Source organism: Tursiops truncatus, chromosome 21 (assembly GCF_011762595.2).
Source record: "Tursiops truncatus isolate mTurTru1 chromosome 21, mTurTru1.mat.Y, whole genome shotgun sequence".
Classification (NCBI taxonomy): domain Eukaryota; kingdom Metazoa; phylum Chordata; class Mammalia; order Artiodactyla; family Delphinidae; genus Tursiops; species Tursiops truncatus.
The window spans coordinates 28,884,702-28,900,091 of record NC_047054.1 but is presented as its reverse complement, the minus strand read 5'-3'; the positions used below and the strand labels follow the sequence as shown (position 1 = coordinate 28,900,091).

Sequence of the window (15,390 nt, the reverse complement as noted above, 5' to 3'; positions counted from 1 at the left end):
ACCCTTTGAGCAGGGGACCAGGATGGGGTTCTCCAGGCACCAGTGCTGGTCACAGGGGTTGCCTATCTCGGGAGCTGGGGTGATGTGACTTCCCGGTCTCCCCGGACAGCAACCGGGGGAGGGGCAAAGCCCTGGCGGGAGTCCAGGGGACTCCTTGTCTCCGTCCCGAGGCGGCCTGGGGCTAGCCTGAGCAGCTGCCTGTCTACCGACAATCCCGGGGGGCAGCTGCTTCCCGGTAGAGTGGAAGCCACGGGGCCCAGGCAGGGTGCAGGTGCCCCCGGCGCCCCGGGGATCCTGGCGTGGCTTTCTGTCAAGCCTCTGTTGTTGCCTGGTTCCTCCATAAAGCCATTCTGTACTGGGAGAATTAATCATGCCGTTAGGTAAGCATTGTGGTACTTTTATGGCAGGTTTGAAGCTAATCTGTCACTAATGCCTGCTGGATTATCATGATTTCTTGCAGTTATGATTCATTAACTCGAGGCCTAATAGTAATTCTATTAAACATCTTCCATCACCGTTTGCCCCAACATGTCCCCACTCTCCATTCTATTGTGCTGCGGCCGTGGCACCATTGGCAACCTGTGTGGTCTCCAGAGAGGGGCCCTGAGGAGATGGTCAGGTCCCCCAGGCAGCTAGCAACTGCCTGACGGTGTGTCCGTCCCCGGCCCGAGCCCAGAGCACGTCTTCTCCTCTCCATCCAGCTGGACTTTTCAGTTGATGCTCGCTCTTCTCCCAGAGGAGGCCTCAGTGCCTTTCCTGAAACGCCCATCACTCAGGCCAGACTGCGTGGAGGTGAAGGTGGGGCTGTGGAAACCGATGAGGCTCAGATGACACAGGCATCCCACATGTCCACAGGTGACTCAGACCAGCGGCTCCACCTGCGGCAGAAGTGGGTTTGGGGCCAAGAGAGAGAGAAATAGGAGAGGCTCAGGCGATCTGGTCACACCCGGCCCTTTCTGTCTGGCTCAAAGCTAATGAAACTCAGGGGCGCGGAGGCAGGCGGCGGTGACAGGAAGCGGTGGTGGCACACGGTGACTGCTGGCCTGCCAGCATTAATAAAATTCCTTGGTGAGGTTTTTCAGCGAGAAATGGTTCTCTGAGGCTGGCTGTTCTCTGTCAAAGGTCAGCTTCGGGGCACGGCTTGACTGATGGGCTGTGAGCAGGCAGGAGGAAGCAAGTTGGGGAAGAGGGGCCGTTGTGGGGTGGGCTGGGAGGAAGCTGGGAGGACCGCAGCGCAGGCTGGGCCCCAGTGCCAGCATCTTGCCCCTCGTTCTGCACCATCAATCAAGGCCGGCCCTGATATCTCAACAATTTGTAATGCCTCTGCCCCGCTCCGAGCTGCCCAAGTGGGCAAGCCCTGACCCCTCTCGCCCTCATTCAGGCCTCCGCTGCCGCCCGGGTGACGGATGGCCTCTCCTCCCCTGGGCTCGCCTCACCACAGCTGGGGAAACACGGGCAGGTAGAGGGGTCACGCCCGGGGCAGCCACAGCGACCCATTCACCGAGGCCAAGGGCCCCTGCGTTCCCAGCCGCAGCAGGTGATGCAGGGCTAGAGGAACAGAACCGGGAGAGGAAGCGAGGAGAACATTCCAAGTCTATAAGGAGGAAAGGGAAAAAAAAACCACCCAAACCAAAAAAAAACCCCTCTGCATCCTGAGGTCTTCCAAGACTTCTAAAAATCTCCAGCGCGGTGCGAAGCCTCCCGCGCACGGCTCCGACAGGCCCTGCTCCGATCCATCTGTGTTTTCTCACGCCTGTGCGCTTGAAGAACCACTGAAATGGAAAACAAGTTAAAAAATACATAGATGTATGTAGCGAGATGGAGAAAAGAGAGGACAGTGCTCTGCAGCCTGGATTCGCTTTTTTTTTTGTCAGTGTTTGTTGTAGGAAAAAGTGTATAAAAACAAACCTCAGACAACTGGAGTGAATATTCTCAACACATCAGCCGGGGAGAAGTCAGGATTCAAAATTTCCCCATTCTGGGCAGAGCTGGGAGGAAAACGAAGGCCTGCTGCCTGTGTTCCAACTTCTAGTGGGTACTCGCTGCTTCCTGTTCAGGGGTGAGACAGTCGAGAACCGTGCTAAGGTGGGGACTGGCCAGCTGGGATATGTGGGGATGCGTCCATGTGTAGGTATGTACGTGTGTACGTATGCGTGCGTGTGTGTATGCACATGTGTTTGTGTGTGTCTGTGTATGAGTATGTGTATGTGTGTATGTCTGTGTATGTCTGTGTGTGTAGGTGTCTGTATGTGTGTGTGTTGGTTTCTCTGTGTCTGTGTGTATACACATGTCTGTGTGTGTCTGTATGTGTGTGAGTGTGTATATGTATGTATGTGTGTGTGTATCTGTATGTGTCTCTGTGTGTGTCTGTCTGTATGTGTGTGTATCTGTATGTGTCTCTGTATGTATGTGTCTGTGTGTGTGAGTGCGTATGTGTATGCATGTGTGTGTATGTGTGTATGTGTGCGTGTCGGTTCCTCTGCGTCTGTAAGTGTGTATACATGTCTGTGTGTGTCTGTGTGTGTATATGTATATGTATGTATGTGTGTATGTATGTGTCTCTGTGTGTGTCTGTCTGTATGTGTGTGTATCTGTATGTGTCTCTGTGTGTGTATGTCTCTGTGTGTGTATGTGTCTGTGTGTGTGAGTGCGTATGTGTATGCATGTGTGTGTATGTGTGTGCGTCGGTTTCTCTGTGTCTGTGTGTATACATGTCTGTGTGTGTCTGTATGTGTGTATGTGTGTGTGAGTATGTATGTGTCTGTGTGTGCATGTGTATCTGTATGTGTCTCTGTGTGTGTCTGTCTGTGTGTGTATGTGTATGTCTCTCTGTGTGTCTGTATGTGTGTATATGTGTGTGAGTATGTATGTGTATGTATGTGTGCATGTATGTGTCTCTGTGTCTCTGTGTGTGTCTGTCTGTGTGTGTACGTGTATCTGTGTGTGTGTGTGTCTGTGCTTGTGGTACTGGACAGGCCTGTGTCTGCTGCAAAGAGGGGCAGGTGAGAATTCAGTTCCGCATGGATGAACTCATCCTTGGCCTTGAGAGCAGGGGAAACCCGCTCTCCGACCCCCCAGCAGACGCCCCTGATGACTTCCTCTTGGAACTTTTAGGGGCCGAGCAGGAGGGTCCAGGAGAGAGTGTCCAGGCGAGGGAGTCTGGGGACTGTGGATTTTTGAAGGAATCGGACCAAGAGAACAGAGCAGTTGGGGTGTCGGGGAGCTGGGGAGGCAGGGGGTGGGGACGGAGGAGATCAGAAACTGTTAGGTCAGTGGAAGGAGGGAGGAGGGAGAGGAAACAGGCGCTGAGAGGAAGATCCGAGAAAGAGAGAGAGAGAGAGAGAGAGAGAGAGAGAGAGAGATGGTCACGGGGCAGAGTCAGCAGGGAGAGAGGGAGAGGAAATTTAATGAGGGCAACTTGAAGGCCAGCTTTAACCAACAGCTGGCAGGGGGCCGGGTTTGATCTCCTTGTGAGTCAGGAGTTTGATTAATCGTGGCCTGTGAACGAGGCTGGACACCTGGTCTGCTGCTGAGCCTTTGATCTCCGGGGTTTCTCCGGGCCCGTGGGAGGGGAGCTGCAGGAACGAGAGTCTCCCAGGGCCTTGGACGGCCTCTCTGGGGCCTCCCCGGGAAGGGAGGGCCGCCCTGGGAGTGGGGCTGAGGCCCGGGGAGGCTGGGAGGAAATACAGAGGGACGCCTGGGGCTGTGCAGCCTTGTGAGTGGAGCCCCTGAGAGGGGGGCGATGGAGGAGACCTTTGAAGGGGAAGGTCCCCCGTAATCTCGGGGGTGATTTTGTGGTGAGGGCTCTCACACCCTCTCTCCCTGCAAGGAAATAGCTGAACCATTTGCAGGAAATTGTGTGCTCTTGCTTGTGGCTCGCAGAGCCGGCCAGCTTAACCAAGGAGCCTGCTCTTCTAGGGGTGCAAGGAGAAGGGAGGTGTAGGGCTCCCTGGAATGTCTCCATTTTCTGTATGTCAGATGGAAACGGATTTGAGAAAAGAAAGCGATATATTGCCAAAAAAAAAAAAAAAACCACCTCTCAAGAAGAAAGGAAAAAGAACTAAAACCCTAATGCCCTTAAAAAAGAAAACCCGAAAAAAAAAGGCATATATTATGTCTTTGGACTAAATCCATTGGTGTTCTGCCAATTTCAAATAATAGTGTCACTCGATTAAGAAACTTTACAGGATTTGAAGTTGTTCGTTGGCTTCTCTGACTCTCTCTGACACGTCTCCGTAAGTCACTGTCTACACCAGGCTGATTTGTTCCCAGATTCCTTAATCTTCTGCAAGTTGGTGATGACGTTTATGACTTGGTCGCCATATTTGAAGTGTTCACGATTTCTTTGGCTCACAACTTCCACCCAGAATTTGGGGGCGACTAGAAACATGACTCTGAATGTGTACTACTGTTGAAAAACTGTGTGTGTGTGTGTGTGTGTGTGTGTGCGTGTGTGCACGTGTGCCTATGTGTAAACTCTTCGAGTTTTACCTGCCCCTGCTCTCCTGTTGGCTGGCAAACTCCTGCTCATAGCTGCCTTAAGTCTCAGAGAGGGGCCACCTGGGTACCACAAACATGTCTCCCTAGAGGTCAGCTGGCACGCAGCACATAGGTCGGGCCCCAGAGGCTCTGGTGGCCAGCAGCAAAGGGAATTCCAGAAGTGAAGGAGGGCAAGTTTTCTGGTGGGATTAGAGTTTTGACCAGATGACATTAGTTCACTTTGGAAGGCAGCCGTGGGGCAGGGCACTGGGTACCCACCTTGCATCCCAAGGCCCAGCTCCCTGATGCAGTGACTAGCTGAGCGACCTTGGGCCTGCCCTGTCTAATATCTGAGGCTTGTTTCCTCATCTATAAAATGGGATAAGGAAAAATATTTGCCTCCCAGGCTTGTTTTGAGGCTTAAAAGCATTAGTATCTGTGAGAGCTCCCTGTACATGAGCAAGGCTTCCATGAACAGTTGGCATTAGAGTTACCGCTTCTATTACAGAAACTCCTTTAAACACTCGTGTTGACAGCAGGGGTGTTTTAATTTCAAACAGGGTTTGTTCATGGAGGGCATTAGAAAGTGGGATCCCATGTTACCTGCTCCCCCTGGGGCACCGGCTCTCCTGTAATTATTATTTACTAATAAGCACGTTTTGTTCGCAAAGGTCCCATTAAATCGGGCTGAAATCCTTCACCAGGCTGGCCTGGCTTCTCTGAGTGCACCGAGACAGGAGCTGCTGGGGGTTCCCTCCGGGTGGGGGGGCGCTCCTGATCTGGGGGCTGCTGCACCTGCCTTCCCAGGGAGGTCACGGCCAGTGTGACCTGTGGGTCTCTGCTGCGCGGTGGCCGCGCTCTCCAATCCGCTCTCCCACCGCGGCCTGCTTGGCTTGTTTGGGAGAGGAACGATGCATTCCTTGGGCCTGAGCTTCCTGGAACTTCACGGCTGTTCTTCCCCGCTCGTCTCTGGTCCTCAGACGTGTGGTATCACTACCATGGACAGGCCGGCTGCATGGTGCTCGGAGCTGAGGCGGGGCTCAAAAGGCAGCTCTGGCGTCTGTGGACCAGTAGTCTCTACCCAGGCTGTACATTGAACTTACATGGGATGGTTACAATTCCAAAGCCTGGACCCCACCTCTAGAAATTCTGATTTAATTGGTCTACAGTTAAACCTTAGTATCAAAATCCAGGTGGTTCTAATGTGTAGCCAGGCTTAGGAAATACCAGTGCTTCTCACATTTAATGCTCATACAGACCTCCTGGGGGATCTTATTAAAACGTAGATTCGGAGTCCATCCATGCGGGGCAGGGGAGCTTGGGCATTGCTAATAAGCCTGCCAATGCCGTGCATGGATCACACTTTGGGTAGCAAGGCTCTATCCCTTCCTAATCCTGACAGCTGTGTACCTGGCCATGGCCAGGGATGGCAGATGTGGGAAGCAGGTGGAGGTGAACATAGGAAGAAATCTGTGAGGCAACTGCGGAGGCTTGCTTGAGGGTGTTCCTGTCAGGTACCAACCGTGGAATCTTCAGTTCTCCCCACCACACACACACACACACACACACACGCACACACACACACCCCACACACACCCTTCCTTCTGAATCTGGTCTTGAATCCCCACATAAGTAGCAACCAGAAGATGTTTTCCAATATTTGACTATCTTTTCAGGTTTCTTGGTTTATTCTGTGAAGACATCCAAATGAATGAAAACGTTTGCCATAGAACGTTAAGGTTCCAGGCCATGAGTTAAATACCTCGTTGGAATACTTAACTGGAAAGTAATCCCTAACCTGGACTTGTAAGTAGTCAGCCCCAAGACTCCTACGGGGCCAAGTGAAATCCCCAGAGGTGACCACGATAACAGCAAATCCCAGCGAGGCTGCAAGTCAATAGCTGCTCATTCTGGCTCATCTCTGAGAAGGAGACAGAACTGCCCGTGGAATGAAGGCTTTTGAGTTATGGGAGAGGGTCTTCCAGAAGGCATTCAGCCTGGAAGTCCACACCCCTCCCAATGACAGGTGTGTTTATAAACTACTGCCTTCCCTAACACAGTTGCAGGTGTTTGGGGAGTGTGGAGGCAGGCGATTTTGCAGAGGATATCGACAGAGTAGGTTTTCCACGGGTTAATAACATGTTTACACATTCCGTGATTTTATGAAATAATACATTGAAAAAGGAATACCAGAGTGTATAGTTGATGACTCTCCACGAATGAGTGAACTTAGAACAACTGAGAGTGAGTTCTTTGTAGTTAGACCGTCGGCTCAGACCCAGGGAGGGACGAGTGTGATGTGCAAGGGCCTGGGTCCGGGTGCATCGGCATGGGGCCCCCCTGGGTGGCATGCATCATCTGACCAGCAGAGGATGAACAATTAGGACCTCCAGGGAAGAAGAAAGCCCTGAGCTGACCCGTGTTGGAAGATTTCACTAGTCGCTCAAAGAAAAGAATTTTACCAGACAGCTGAGGGATAGTGGTTGACACCAGAACCACACAGAAGCCATGTCTGTATTTTTGGTTAAATTGTTCCACTGGGCTTCAGTTAACTGTTCCACAAACAGTGTAGAGTGTTTCTCTAGTTGAAGGTTAAGGTCTCTCGCAGCCCCCTTCTATCGTCTTTCCAAAGCCAGGTGTTGTTGCAGACCTACGTCAGGACACAATGAGCCCAAGCTGCCAATCACTGCTGAGATCCTGGTGTGTCGACTGGGCAGTCAGGGAAGCAGCCCCTTTTAGTGCAAGGTTCCTGAACACAGCTTATTCTTGCCTCGAGGTGCTACCCGTTCCCCAAGATCCGAAGGATGAATCCCTTGCAGGCTTCAGTTGGTTCCTCCGAGCCCATCAGCCTCCAAGAAGCCCGGGGCCTCTTTGCATCAGAAATTGACATGTGCCATTCCAGAAATCTTATTTCTTTGCTCCTCTCACCTCAAACAGTCCCCCACCTCTGCCACCTCCTCTTTCACTCCTCTGGAATCCTCGTCCCAGATGTGACTTTCTCTGTTTCCTTTGGCTGGGAATTTGCCGTTTTCCCATAACCCAGTTGCGCTGCCTGTTAGAGAAACCAAAAAAAAAAAAACCCCCTCCAACTTTCTGGGAAGACATGTAATTCAATTCCCAAAGAGGGACAAGGAAAGCCCCCTCTGAAACAGACAGAGAGAACCTCCTAATACATAATCATCCCAGCAGAGAAAGTGCTTGGATAAGCCTGGGGAACTGGTAACGTGGTGTTCTGTTTCTTAATGTCCTCTGCAAAGACGCTGGCCCTGGGTTTAAAATAGCCCTCTGGTAAAAGCAGCTATTTAAAGAGTATTGGGGTCTGAGAAATGCAAAACAAAGTGTTGTTGATTAAAAACACATGGTTCGTTCTCTAGGCGAGAGTAGCCAGCGAAATCAAATGTGACAGTGTTTTGGCTTTTTCTATCCCACAAGACATGACGGGGATTTATTAGAGTGATGTCAGTTGCGGTTAAAAAAAGTTTGCTGTGTTGTCTTAATAAAAAGAGGCTTTACCTTGGAGCTGTCAAACTCCCTCCCTCCTCTGGCTTAAGGCGGTGGCTGCTGGGCCCTTGGCCCTCCTATGGAGGGGAGGGGCTTCTCCCCACAGGGCAAAGCCTCTGCCTTGAGGAAGTCCTTGAGACCACAGGGCACTGACTTCCTCTTGGTGGATATGCAGGATGGCCTTTGAGGGGAGCTGCAGCCCTCTCTTGGTTTGTTGAGTTTTGGAGAGTGGAGATGCCGACCGGGCTTGGAGTAGGAGCCTGGCCTGACCTGGTTGGGTGGTGGGGCCTGGTTGGAGGGGAGAGACCCTAGCCCATGGCCTTCCCCAGATCACAGTGACTTAGGCCTGGGCAGGATGGATAATCTGCTCATAAACAATGAGAAATTGGGCTGCTGGCTGAATAGGAGGAGAGTCTGTTAGTTGGAGCTCTTTGGTTTTATGTGGAAGAGAAACCCCTCAGACACATTCAAGTAAACAGGATCTATTGAAGGAACACAACAGTCCATCTTTCAGGCAGCTAAGAGGAGACAGGCCATCTGGGGAATGAGGTGGGCAGCAGATGGGAGTGGCTTCCTTCTTCTGCCTTCCAAGGAGCCATGCAGTCTCTGATGTGCCTCTGTTTCTGTTCCTGCCCCTCTTAGGGGGTTCCTCCGGGAATGTCTCAGTTTTTACTTCTTCATGGCTTTGACTTGTATCCGCTGTGCCCTGATGCTACAGGAACACTTGTATCAACTTTGCCCTGTTGCTAGAGGACCATATTTTTGTCCAAGTACCATCATCTTTCTTCGCTGAGTCTCATTGCCTCAGTTCCAAATTCCTGAGAGAGAAAATCCATTTGGCATGCCTTGAGTCCCACTTCCATCTCTGGTCCAGTCGGCAGTAGTTCAGGGAGTTGTCAGCTTCGAGGGGAGCCCCTCCGGGTGGGTGCGGCCAGCAGGTGATGGTACCGGGTCAGCTGTGGAAGGGAGCTGTACGTTTCACCGGGGCAGTTGAAGGAAGCAATCACTTGTGTGTGTGGGTTTGTCCTAAGGATCTGGGACTTTCTGGCAGTGAGAATTTCGTAGTCACTTCTGAATGCCTCTCCCTCTTTATTCCGTAGGAAGGATAACCCTCCCGCTGGGAAGATGAAATCCCAGCAGACACCCTTAATTCTTTTCTGGAGATACACCCAGGAATTGAGAAGAAGACGTTATTATTTTTTCAATTAATCTATGGATTTTCCCCCTAATTCCAGGAGAAACACATACACGGTCATAGAAAACTTGGAAAACAGAAACCCACAACGATGGGAGGAAAAAGCAGCTGTAATCCGAGATAACTGCTGTTAACATACTGGTGTGTTTCCTTCTATTCTTTTTTTCTTGAAGTAGTAGCCCGAGGCTCTGTGAAGGATCTGGGCTGAAGATCTATCTTTGCACTCTAATTACATGTCTTCAGACTCTAAGACTTTAGGATTGCTTTAAATGTGTTCTCATAATTTTCCTTGAGCTCACAGGGTTGTTTTCCTCTTGCTCTTTGACCTTTTCCTGGAGGTGGCAGCTGAAACAGAATCAACATTGGCTAGTCCCTCTGTGCTGCCACCCCACTTTTGTGCAGGTCACCACTGTACCCCCTTCCTGCCTAACCCCCGAAATAGCTTTTTAACTGCTCCTCTCTTGAGTCCTTTCTGCTTCCTTCTCTGGGGATGATCTTTTTAAAGCCCCAAATCTGACCTTACCAGTCTTCGCTGAAGATCCTTTCCTGCTGATTCCCTGCACTTAGGATAAGATAGACAAAATCTGTAACATGGACCACCGGCCCACTCCATCACTGTTTTTTCCACTCACCCTTATGGCAACTCTTGGACTCTCTCAGTCACGTTCCTGCCTCCTAAACACTGTTCCTACTGTTCTGAAGAGCTTGACTCTACTCTTCAGCCTGAAGGCTGAGTTCCATGTCGCTTCCTCAGAGAAGCCTTTTCTGACAGGGGCCCCTTAGAGGCCCTTAACTTTTCCTTCACAACGAAGATCGCAGTTTGCACTTACGCATTTATTTGCTTGGCTATTACGGAACGTCTGTCTCCTGGATAGAAGTGAATACTCCCTGAGGCAGGGCAAATTTTGGTGGATGCTGTGTCCTACCCTAGCTGTCGTCCCCTCCTCAGCCACCACTCCCACCTCCCCACCCTGTGACAGTGCCTGTTACGGATTAGGGGCTCCGACAATGCTTGTTGAATGAATGAGTGAATTGGTGCTTGTCTGGTGCCCATCCGCGAGTGAAGGGTCACCACACGGTAGCGTACAGGATCGGGAGGTCTAGGGAGAGCATATGGTTTTCCATAAGCCCTTGGCGTGAGCGGCTTTCACGTTTGCTGTCATGTGTGAGTGCCCCAGATGTGCGCGCACACGGTGATTGGGGATGTGGCGCTGAGCTTGAACCGTGCGTGCTGAGATGCTGTGTGTAGGGCTGGTTCCAGGGCTGCTGGGCGAGGTGGGTGTTCGGGGAAGTATCTGCCCCTTGGTGTGGCCCTACCACTCTCTACTTCCCACATTCTGTGGGGAGACTTCATTCTAGAGCATGAATTCTAGAGAGTTCGCTCTACCAGCCACCAAGGCTCCTGGGATTGGACGCCTCCACACAGCGGGGGTCCCTGGCTCTGAATCGGCCTGGTAGCCCTCTCTGCCTGCACTGTGGATCTTGTCTAAGTTAAAGGCAGATTTAGCTTTCCTAGAACTTTTAACTGTTGATTGCCTTCTGGAGATGTTTCTTCTCTGGAGAAACATCAGTTCATGCGATGGACATTTGTCGAACCCTGGTGGGGCGTCAGCAGGTGGGGATGCAGGCACTGGGGGTAGACGTTACCGAGTCTAAGCTCATACAGCTCGCTGCACGACAGGCCAATAAATTGAGAGATGAGTCGTTAGGGCAAGGAATGCTGACTTTATTTGGAAAGCCAGCAGACCAAGATGATGGACTACTGTCCCAAAGAACCATCTTACCAGAGATAGAATTCAGGCTTCTTTTATGCTAAAAGGGGAGAGGAGTGGTTGGTCGTCACAAAATTCTTGGCGTCAGAATCCTTTGTTCTGGCAGCCGTCCACATAGGTCAGGTAACTGATGTTTCTGTAAAACCTCCAACAAGACAAATGTTATTCTCTGTTCTGCAACTTTTTGTCTCTCTATGAATGGAAGTGTTATACCTTTAAAGGTCAGAGCCTTGAGAATGAGCTATCCTGTATATTTCAGGCAATAGGCAACATTTTTGTAGCAAAAGCAGCAGAACACAAAGGTTAAAGTAAAAGAAACAGATCCAATATGGAGTCCGATTTGTTCTTCCCTGTTACATAGAGAGCCGAATAAGACACGAAGGAGAGCTCAGCTCTAGAATGCCTGTTGCAGCTCACCGTGTACTCTACATAATTATTTTAATTCCTCACATCAGCCTTACGATGTGCCTGTTATTAGCCCACTTTACAGTTGAGCAAATGGAGGCTCAGAGTTTCCATGACTTGCCTGAAGTCCCAGTTTGCATGGGCAGCAGCTATGGCTCATTCTCCAGTCATCTGACTCCTACTCAGAGTTCATTTTTACTACCTTAACCTCAAAATATGAACGTGCCTCTGCTGCATGCCCCTCCTAGTACATTTGTGGGGTGCTAATGTACTCCCCGGGTTATCTCGTCTCCTGGGAAATCTTGATCCCCCAAAGTGTGATGACACCCAGGGGCTCTTCCTTGGGCTCAATCACTTGGCAATAACCTTGCAAGTTGCAGAAGGTCCTGGCTACTGTACAACGCACTTCCATCTGCAAACATGAGGGTCTGATTCGTGAAAACTAGATTCTGCAGAGGAATCCAGCGTGGTTATTCTGCCTGGACAATGAAGCCAGTTGCTAAGCCTGGGACTTTTTTCTGGGGCCATTCAGGAGGTGTTTCCCAGTAAGCACTGTGCCATGAAAGATGATAGACGCACAGATTTCCAGGGCGATGTCTGACACTTGGGGAATCTTTAAATGAAATCCCTTTTAGGGAACCATCTGACTTAAACAGTTCATGATACAGGACACTTATGGCCACCTGAGACATTTCATTCCACCTACAGGCACATGCATTCAATTTTGGGCTCAACATACAAGGAAAACAATTCTGTCTCCTTGCAGCTTCCACCCGCTGGTCTTCCTGAGGCCGGGAGGCACCAGCACAGTGCCTCTCCCACGTGGCAGGCTGGCCCTTGGGGAGCCTGCAGGGAGTTGCAGCCTGAGCCCAGGCTGGTCAGGCATGTCTGAGCAGGCCTGGTGAACTGCGGGGTGGATCTGTTCAAAGTCTATTTGCAAGAGAGACTGTGGAACCTCCTGGGAAGGAGCTCGTTTTGGAGGAAGAAGGAACTGAGCACAAACAGTGGCCTGGTAACCAAGCTTTATTGCAGCAGGGCAGGAGGAATTCTGAGCACGGCCTGGCGTGCCCCTCACAGCCGACTCTGGGTGCAACTCAGCTCCCACAGGACTTCCTTCAGCTACTTATGGAGAGCATATAGAGATGGAAAGAGCTGCTTTAAACTAATACGTGGTGGTCACCTGGGAACTGGCTTTGGGACTGGTCTTGAGAGTAAAACCCACGATGGGGGAGAACGGCTCTCTCCTCCACCACGTGGCGGAGCCCCGCACACGCTTGGCTCGGGGGCCTCCAGCACCTCCGCTGTGGCAGGGACAGCAGTGCCCAGCAAGAGACGGCGGGGTCAGTGTCCTGGCAGAGGGCTTGGAGTGGGCCAAGGGGAACCACGTGGTGGGTGACAAGGAAACTGACTGTGTGTGTCTTGGGCATGCATGAGGCACCCCTAGGGATTCTAGAAACACTGGGGGTTAATTACAGAGGGGCAGACATCCTGAGTGACCCAGTGGAAGTTAAGTCATTGTTACTAATGTGATTGGATGCAAAGGGGCTGTTGGCCTGGGAGGACTGTCGTGGCCCCACCCCCAGCTTCTCTTTTCCTGGTTGAACATCCCCAGCGTCCTCTGTTGTTCTTCAGAACCCCCCGTTCTGAGTTCCCTGATGCTCTCCTTACTCCCTTTGGGAGCCAGTCCAGGCTGCCGGTGCCAAAACCATTTGCTGAAAGAATTTTAAGAAGTACTAGGATTAATATGGCCTAACATTCTGTTTTTCTTGACCGGGTGAAATGAAGGCTTCCAGAGGCTGGAAGTGAGTTGCCCGAACCATATGTACACAGTCAGGGGAAGAGTCAGGGCTCCCCCCGAGTCACCTGGCTCAGAGCCGGGCAGCAGGCTGTTGGCCGTCACTGTTCTCCATGAGGCATGGTGATGGGGATGAAGTGACCCTCAGTTTGCATGAGGTGAACACTAGATGACCCAGGACGCATATCTCTTTGATATTCTATAATTTTAAGGACCCAGAAATGATGGTGGAGAAACAAACAATAACTGGGTGTCTTCCAAATACCAAGCATTTAGTTACATGGTGGCATCTGTTCTCACAACAGCTGTGTTAGGTAGTCAGGTCAGGTGAGACCCTATTTTACAGATGGGGACGTAGAGGCTCAGAGAGGTGAAGTCATTTGCTAAGCCATCCAGCTAGTAAGTGGAGGAACCACCAAACACATCTTGATGTCAGAAGCCCACGCTTTTCCCATGACATCATTTTGTTGAGCGTTACTTGCTGCAACTTACCTTACAAAAGCAGTGATCATTATTTAAAAAATTTTGAAGTAGAACATAAAGCATGTTTTGCAAACTGCACATTCCTCTCTTCCGCCGTCCCCTTTCTGGGTGAGACGCTCTTCCTTCCCTCCTGCCGTTTTGCCCACAGTTGAGAATCCCTCCATCGATGGTTTAGAATCTTGCTCTGGGTGTGAAACGATTGGCGTCTAAGGATATATTTGTTCTGGAAGAGAGGAGACAGGACAGCCTTTCTGCCCATCTCTCTTCCTGGAGCCTCCCCCCTCACCCATTTTCTTCTGCCTGGAGCAGTTATCTCTGGGTCCCCCTTAGTCTGCCCCCTGACGCTGCCCGTCTCCGAAGCAGCAGGCGGGCGGCCCCCGTGTCTGAGCCGGCCATCTCTCAGCGCGATTGCGAGCGCGGTTATCTTTCATTTCTGGCATGTGCTGTAACACAAGAGTGATCTCGACTTCAGAGATTATCACCTCTCATCTTTCATTCTCCCTTTTCTTCTCTCCTTTTTCTTCCTGCAAGATGATGAAATTACCAGACAAAGCCTCCCCTCCTCCAGCCTAGTCAGAGCTCAGAGATATTTACTTCTCGGGTAAACAGCTGTAATCGCCCTCACCAGACTTTATCTCACAGTTAAGTAAGTTAAATTCTTCTGGTCTAATCCCCCATGTGCTGTGGTTTTTGGAGTATAAAGCATTCACAGTCTTTTTTTTTTTTTTTTATGCGCAGTCTTTTGATATAACATGACAACACTGGACCACTGGATGTGATTAGGCAGCCGGCAAAGAGGTTTCAATGTAACCAAACTGGAAAAGAAGGGCTCCCTGGCAAAACAGCTTTGGGCAGGAAAAAAAAAGAAAAAAATGCACGGAAAAGTTCATTTGCTCACGAGAGGAACGGAAGAGGGGCATATGGGTGTTTGCTGGGCCTGGACGGTCCCCAGTTATGCAAATGCTTGGTGGACCGTGAAACTTGAGCCCACCCTTGCGTTTGTGTGATTCCATGCTGTCCCTCATCACGTGACGGCCACCGCGGCCGGGAGAAGACAGGAGAGGCGGATGTCACTGAGCCTGTGCTTGGAGGTCACCTCGTTCCTAGCGAGAGAAACAAGACCTGCTCACACCTCTGGGAAACAATAGGAGGGCATTTTAAGAACAAAGGCTTAATCAGACTTGGGTCAAATCCTTGAAAGTTCTGGGGCGTGGGAGATGGTTAGGTGATAGGATGGTCAGACAGAAAGGTGTCTGAATGTGGATGGAGACCAAAGCCATCCTGGGAGACTGGACAGGTCTTGTGTGTGTGGTTGGTGGTGCCGTGGCGGGGACAGAGGGTAGCGGAGCATCTCCGAATGTCGGCATCAGCAGAAGCCAAGGTTGGGAGACGGAAGGCGCCTGGCGTGCGTGTGTCCGGCGGGCAGCTCTTTGACGGCGGGCCAGGGCTTCGCGCCCAGGGGCGACCGTGGCTGCCGTGAAGATGCTCGGCAGCGCTTCCCGTTTCTATGCATAGATGCCATGCGTTGGCTTTCCTTTCCTGTCGACCTTCCAGTCAGTCCTAAATTCGGTTCCCGTTCTCTGCGTCCCCCTGCCTGCCAGTGCCACCGTGCTCTCCGCCAAGCTGTGACACTTCCCCAAGCACCGCCTGTGCATTTTTAAAGGCTGAGCCACAATGTGGGGTTCAGCTGCTCCTGCCACCCTCCCTTTGTGTACGTGCGTGTGAGAGAGAGAGTGTATTTTTGGCCTTAAAGCCCCATT

The 15,390-nt window shown here is 51.2% G+C and overlaps 1 long non-coding RNA gene across 4 annotated transcripts in view; it reads left to right on the top strand.

The window, feature by feature from the left end:
• LOC109547669 (uncharacterized) overlaps positions 1-15,390 on the top strand; it is a 337,191-nt gene that overhangs the window by 143,466 nt on the left and 178,335 nt on the right. The gene's annotated exons all lie outside the window — the stretch shown is intronic.